The sequence below is a fragment of the Brassica oleracea genome, chromosome C4 (genome assembly GCF_000695525.1).
Source record: "Brassica oleracea var. oleracea cultivar TO1000 chromosome C4, BOL, whole genome shotgun sequence".
In the NCBI taxonomy this organism is placed as follows: domain Eukaryota; kingdom Viridiplantae; phylum Streptophyta; class Magnoliopsida; order Brassicales; family Brassicaceae; genus Brassica; species Brassica oleracea.
Genome location: NC_027751.1, coordinates 28,972,773 through 28,979,124, shown reverse-complemented (window position 1 = coordinate 28,979,124; position 6,352 = coordinate 28,972,773). Strand labels below are relative to the sequence as shown.

The following is a 6,352-nucleotide window of genomic DNA, read 5'->3' as shown; positions in this document are numbered from 1 at the left end:
GGTACGGTGAGAGATCAGCTGGAGAAGAAAGAGCGAGATCCAGGATTGTAGAGTCAGAGTGAAAGGAGACGGAGCCAGAGATTCACGACACACAAGCAGGTCAGTATAAACAAACCTTTGAACATAATCTACTATATGACAAACCGTACGAAGAGTCTATGTATTTGTTTTTGATATAAAACAATAGCTTGCGAGATCAATTTCTCAAGACAACTAATTTACGACTTAGAGACTTTGGACTGAAATTTGGAGTGAAGACCAGATCTCCAATCAAAATCAGTGGTTATATTATCCTGGCGTCAATACTTCCAAAAGTTTGTATAAATTTTTGACTCTCGCATGTTTGTCCTACACAAAGACTCTTTATAGATAAAAGACAAAAGTTTTGCAGTGTTTTAAGTGTTTATAAATAACTGATTGTGAATGTTTTTCTTTTTTGCAGATGGATTTAACTTCTTCTTATGATCAGAACGATGCTTGACAATGAGATTCAAGGAGAAGAAGCTCCGGAACCTTCTCTTGCTGGAAAGAGAAGAAAAGAAACTGAAAGACCAAGCTCTGCTCTTCCACAAAAACCAAGGTAATCAATTGCTCATAGAGCAAAAGTATGGGAATTCTTTATCCAAAAAGAAGATGATCGTGCACAATGCAATTGTTGTTTCTGCAAAATTGCAGGAACTGAAAGTAGCACCTGAAACACGTACGTGTTCTCCACGTGAAATTACTAAGTGTATCTTGGTTCCTTTTTGTATTTAATTCAGCTTGAGTTACAATTTGTGTTTGTTTAAGATTTTTATTGCAAGTTGTTTTCTCTTCTCTGTTATTGTTGTAAACTTGTGATGTCAGCATCTTTCATCAATAAGTTAGTACAACGTGGGTTCGAAACTTATTTTTGAAAGTGGTGTAATATGTTTGAAACTGAATATTCGTTTGAAACTTTGAACAGTTAGTATAATTATTTCTAATAGGTGAAGGAAAAACTGATAGGTCAGCAAATTACGTCAAGAATTATAAAATCATCCATAACTTTTGTTTAACACACATCTAAACCAAATATTTTAACACATTTTATAAAAATAATCCATAAATATTTATTCAATGGTACATTTTGAACACAAAGTACTTTTTGTCAATTGAATATAAAATGAAGAAATTACCACAAATACCACATTCATAATACCATTTTTCATGTCTACACTAATCACTTTTACCCTCATTTTTAAAGAAGAGTAAAAGACACTTATATCCATAAGGTTAACTAATCTAGACTTAGGGTTTAGAGTTGAGGTAGGATGTTTGGAATATGCAATTAAGGATTCTAATAAATATATAAATAAATACTTAACATTTTTTAAAAAAAAATTAAAAATAGTTTCATACATAATTTTCGATTTTCAAAAAAATTTTTTGAAAAAAATAAAAAAAGTTCAAAAAAAAAATTCAAAAAAAAATTATAAAAAAATTCGAATTTGAACAAGTATAATTCGAAAACATAAACAAAATAGATTTTTTTATTTGTTTTTATTTATTTAAATAATGATTTATTATATATATATAGAGAACAAAAGTATAAGAGTCTTTTGCCACTTATTGAAGAATGTATTTTTGAAAATGTCCCTTTAGTGGATGTAAAAATGAAAAGAGGTACCATGAAAGTGGTAAACATGAAATTTCCCCTATAAAATGTTATTACCGTTTTCTATAATTTACTTACATGTGAATAATAAAAAAGAGATACAAAAATCATTTAACATTTTTCATCGCCAAAAATACATTATAATTTATTTAAACTAATGTAATTAATAAATTTAGTTATATTAATATATTTGTAATAAATTTAGAACTTCTATTTAAATGATATAAATTTGATGGCTAAATGTCATTCACTATAAATGTATAGTAATTTTGAATATTTTATATATAAAGTAATTAATTTTAAAAAATTATAATATCTTACAAATAAAATATTTATTTACTAATAAGATATATCCAATTAAAAAAATAACATAAATTGGTTATAATAAATTCAATGTAAAATCAAATTTTAAAATTAATCAGCATCATTTACTTTGAAACCGTAATTATTAATTCAGAAAACATGATTTATTTTATTTTAAAAATAATAACATTTAAAATTTAAACATATATATATTTATAAAAAATTACAATTTGTATAGGTTTTCCTGTACCTACCTGTTTAAAGTAATTTTATTATAATAAATAACCTATTTTCGCATTGTATGACTTAGTAATTTAAAGAAAAACGTATAATTAGTATTACTGAAATGTTCTTTTATTTCTCATATATATGTAGTTGTCTATGATATTTTATAATTACAGAAAAATATATAAATAATATTTTACAGATAGGATCTCCAGATCAAAAGGAAATTAATTCTTCTTTTAAATAAAAAAATTAAATTAGTATATTGAGTTTTTTTGTTTCAAAAAAATATTTAGTGTGTATAATAACATGTGATTTCAAATATAATAACTTTTATACGAAATGGAATGATAATATATTGTCATATCTTTATATTACTTTATTTAAGGGACAAATATCATACGTAGACAATAACAAATATTCTTGATATCTTTGAAATCTTCTTTTTGAAAACAGATTTTCCAGAATAAGTCATTTTAGGTAACAGAAATATACTTTGTAATTCGATTTTAATTTTAATTTTAATTTTATTTTAACGTAAGTATAAAATATATTACAATTAATGATACTATAATCCTACGCTATTCTAAATTGTAGCTCACCAAATTGTATAAAAAAAACATTTATAATTTTTATGTTTGAATAATATCTCAAAATAAAATTACAATAAACAAAAGAAAGCATCTCCAATCGAATAGATAATTTTCTAAAGATTTTAAGGATTGTAGCATAAACTCAAGTTGCTAATATTCTGAATCAACAATATAATTAAACACACAAACAGCATTATAAGAGATAAAAGTATACCAAAATTTACTTATTAGATTAAGTAATAGGACACAATTCTGTATCTAGGCTTGGACTGGTGGTCGTAGAATTTTTATTAGACAGTAAAATTTACATAATAACAAATAGTTAAAGTAGTTATTGTTGTTGTAAAGAAAAATAGTTCACCAATTTGATTGGGATCAATTTGTTTTTTTTTCTTTTAACTACAGTTTTGATCGATTGTTTATATTCAAAATTACAAATACGTGAAACATGTTGTGCCAACTTATAACCATGAACTGCCGTAAACGAAAATGATAAACGTACGCTTTTTTTGAAAAGAGGGTTTTATATTTTAAGTAGGTTATTCGAGTACTTTTTATTTTCGTGAATTTATTCGAGATGAGATTTCGATCTTTTAAAATAAGAGAATTTATGTTCTATATATAATTATATTTTTTACAAAACTCTAAAATCTCTGACTTGGTTCTTCATATTTTATTACTTAATTGTGTTACATATAATAGAAATACTTACTTCAAACTAAAAAAATTAAAAAACAAATTTTAAAATTATAAACGTATGCTTTTAAAATAATATTGTCTCCCATCCCAAAACCTTACAACATACCTCAGTAATTATCATGTTCATAACGAATCCAATAGTTTTCTCTATACCAATCTTTTACTTTTTTTTCTTCAACAAAAACAAAACTATATTACATTTCCTCATCCTAACCATTTAGTTTTATACTATTAGAGGAGGGACTATTATTTTTATGCGTGATTTTCTGTCATTATCAAATACCACAAAAAAACTCTTAAACTTCTAAGAGTTGACCAAAAATGATATAAGACCTCTTAGATTTTTGCTTTTTATTAAATTTAATTTATTTCTGAAACTTCATTTTAATACTATACTTGCCTTATTTTATCTAATATTATTTATTTATTTTCGTATTTATTTATTTTTAAAACATATTTTTCTAGGATTTTTTGAAATTTAGAAATTTTACATTATTTTTGAATTTCTAATGAGTTTATTAAAATAATAGAAATTAACAAATTTTATTTTATAATAACTGGAATAATTAATGTATCAAAATTGAATTTAATTTCTTAAAAATAAATTAGATTATAAAATATAATCAGTGAAATCTAGATATAGATATCAAAATTATAGCATATGTAAAATCTAGCATTATAATATAAACAATCATAAAATTTTAAATATATATTATCATGTGTAAAAAATACATAATTATATAATTAAAAAAATATTAGAGAAATATACATGCAATTTGGACAGGAGGTGTAGGAGGTGGGTTTTCCATTCCGTTGATATTGAGAACCTTAAATTCAATCCGATTGTAAATTAGAAATTTGGAATAGGTATAGCAATTTGTAGACTTATCAAAAATTCTCACACTTACAATGCTTTTGGAGAATTGGACTGATATGAACCTAGCTAGCGGTTCCAATGATATGATTTGTAAAATGTGTTGGAAGATATGAGAGAAGAATAAGTTTAGGTGTTTCTTTGACAGAAATTATGAGAGAAGAAAAAACTGATTTGAGACATATCGTGAATGTTGGTATGTTGGAGATGTGTAGGATCTGAGTAATTAATGTCTTGAATTTGATTTGATGATTAGGTGCTAAATTAATGCCCCAAATCACGCTTGCCTAACATTGCGTTTGCAACGATCTTCTCCATTGCCTAAAATAATGTTCCAAATCACGCTTGACTAAAATCACAAATCATATCTTAGTTTATTCCTTCTCTCACTCCTAATTGATGTGTATTAGGAAACAAAATAAATCAAATCATAATAGAATAAGCAAAATTGTTTTAAGAGATAAGGAAATCATTCAACGGGAATTGTATTCAAAGAAACAGAAAAGCATCGAATGAACTAAAGTCTGAAGATAGAAACAGAATGAAGCAAAGCAATTAGATAAACATAAAACAGAACTTAAACCACAGCAAAAGCATTCACTGCGTAAGAGGATTCTCAAAGTTGTATCAGCCACTCTTGCAACGCTTGGATTCATCTGATTCAAGAGTCTCAGATGCTTTTCTAACCCCATCACTTCCAGACTCCAAGATATCACCAGACGTTGTTGGAACAACGTGTTCTTCCAAGGGAGCTATAGGTTGTGGAGCTTCTGGTGGGAATATCTTTGTGACAGTTATGGTTTGAGTCTTCCCTGACAAATTATGATCTGAGACTTTCACAATGAATTTATAAGTGTGCCCTATCGTATCAAGTAGAGCTTGCGGCACTGATCAGCTTCTACACCCTCTTTGGTCTAACGTTCAAGAAAATATATGTAAGTTGAAATAACTCGGGACTATGTATAGGGTGAGAAAATATATGAAAGTTCAAATAACAGAGGGTTGAAATTACCTCAAAGTAACTGGCAACTAACTCTGATGCATGCTTCCCAGTCAACTCTTTGCCGGCATCACTAAGAACGACAAAAACAGCCTGTTCACTCTTATCATAAACCAAAATCCTCGTGAGGTATCTGCAATGAGGGAAGATTAGCTTCTAGCGGTGGAAAAAAAAACTAAACGAAACTGTGTAACGTGACTTACTGAGTTACGCCTGTAACAACACTTTTCCCACATTTCTTGTTGTTACAAATCAGTGAAGTAGGCCCTTTGACTGCCTTACTATTACACCCACCGCATGAAATATAGTACCAAGGAGAACCTTGAACAACATCATCTATAGTTGTTGTGCATTCAAACCAAGCAACCTATAATAGTGAAAATAATACAAACTCTATCAATACACACGCATAACACAACGCATAACATAACACACAAATATAGAACAACTACTGTACCTTAGCAGTTTCCTGCTCGATGTCTCAGGCTTAGTAACAACCTCTGCATTAATCTTATTGGCAATATCTGAGTTGGAGCTCAGCCTGTGAAAAATGAGGAAACCCAAGAAATGTCAGAGCTGAAGTTACATGAAATGCCAAAGTAGAAGTGAATGAAAAGTATAACTGAATACAAAAATCCCTACCATCCAAGATAATCCCTGCTAGGCTGGACATCGCTATCCATAAACACTCGAGATGATGCCATCGAAGTGAGAGCAAGAGTTCCTGTTCAGAACAGATGAACTCATTATTATCAACCAAATGCGTAAACGATGCAACAATATGATTCAAATGGCGTTACGTGTTATATCACTCTCTCAATTAGCAATAGAAAATGACTTCATACAGTTTAGTTTAACTACCACAGATACGTTCTAGATGAGGACACAAGCAATTACAATAAACGCTGAGAGACAATCAGTTTAAATGGCCTTACACGATATACAATGTCATATAATCCCAATAATACAGTGACTTAATCCGACTGTTTAGAAAATGCTTACCTCCAAGATGTTTAGGGTTT

The 6,352-nt window shown here is 28.1% G+C and overlaps 1 long non-coding RNA gene across 3 annotated transcripts; it reads left to right on the top strand.

Moving 5' to 3' along the window:
* The first annotated feature begins 9 nt into the window (after positions 1-9).
* LOC106340792 lies at positions 10-889 on the top strand. Of its 3 annotated transcripts, XR_001269508.1 has the most exons (3): positions 80-99; positions 188-314; positions 443-889. It is a non-coding gene; the product is annotated as an uncharacterized LOC106340792 (long non-coding RNA). The 3 variants fall into 3 exon arrangements; XR_001269506.1 differs by lacking the exon at positions 188-314 and having other exon boundaries at positions 10-99; XR_001269507.1 differs by lacking the exon at positions 80-99 and having other exon boundaries at positions 106-314.
* The last annotated feature ends 5,463 nt before the right edge of the window (positions 890-6,352 follow it).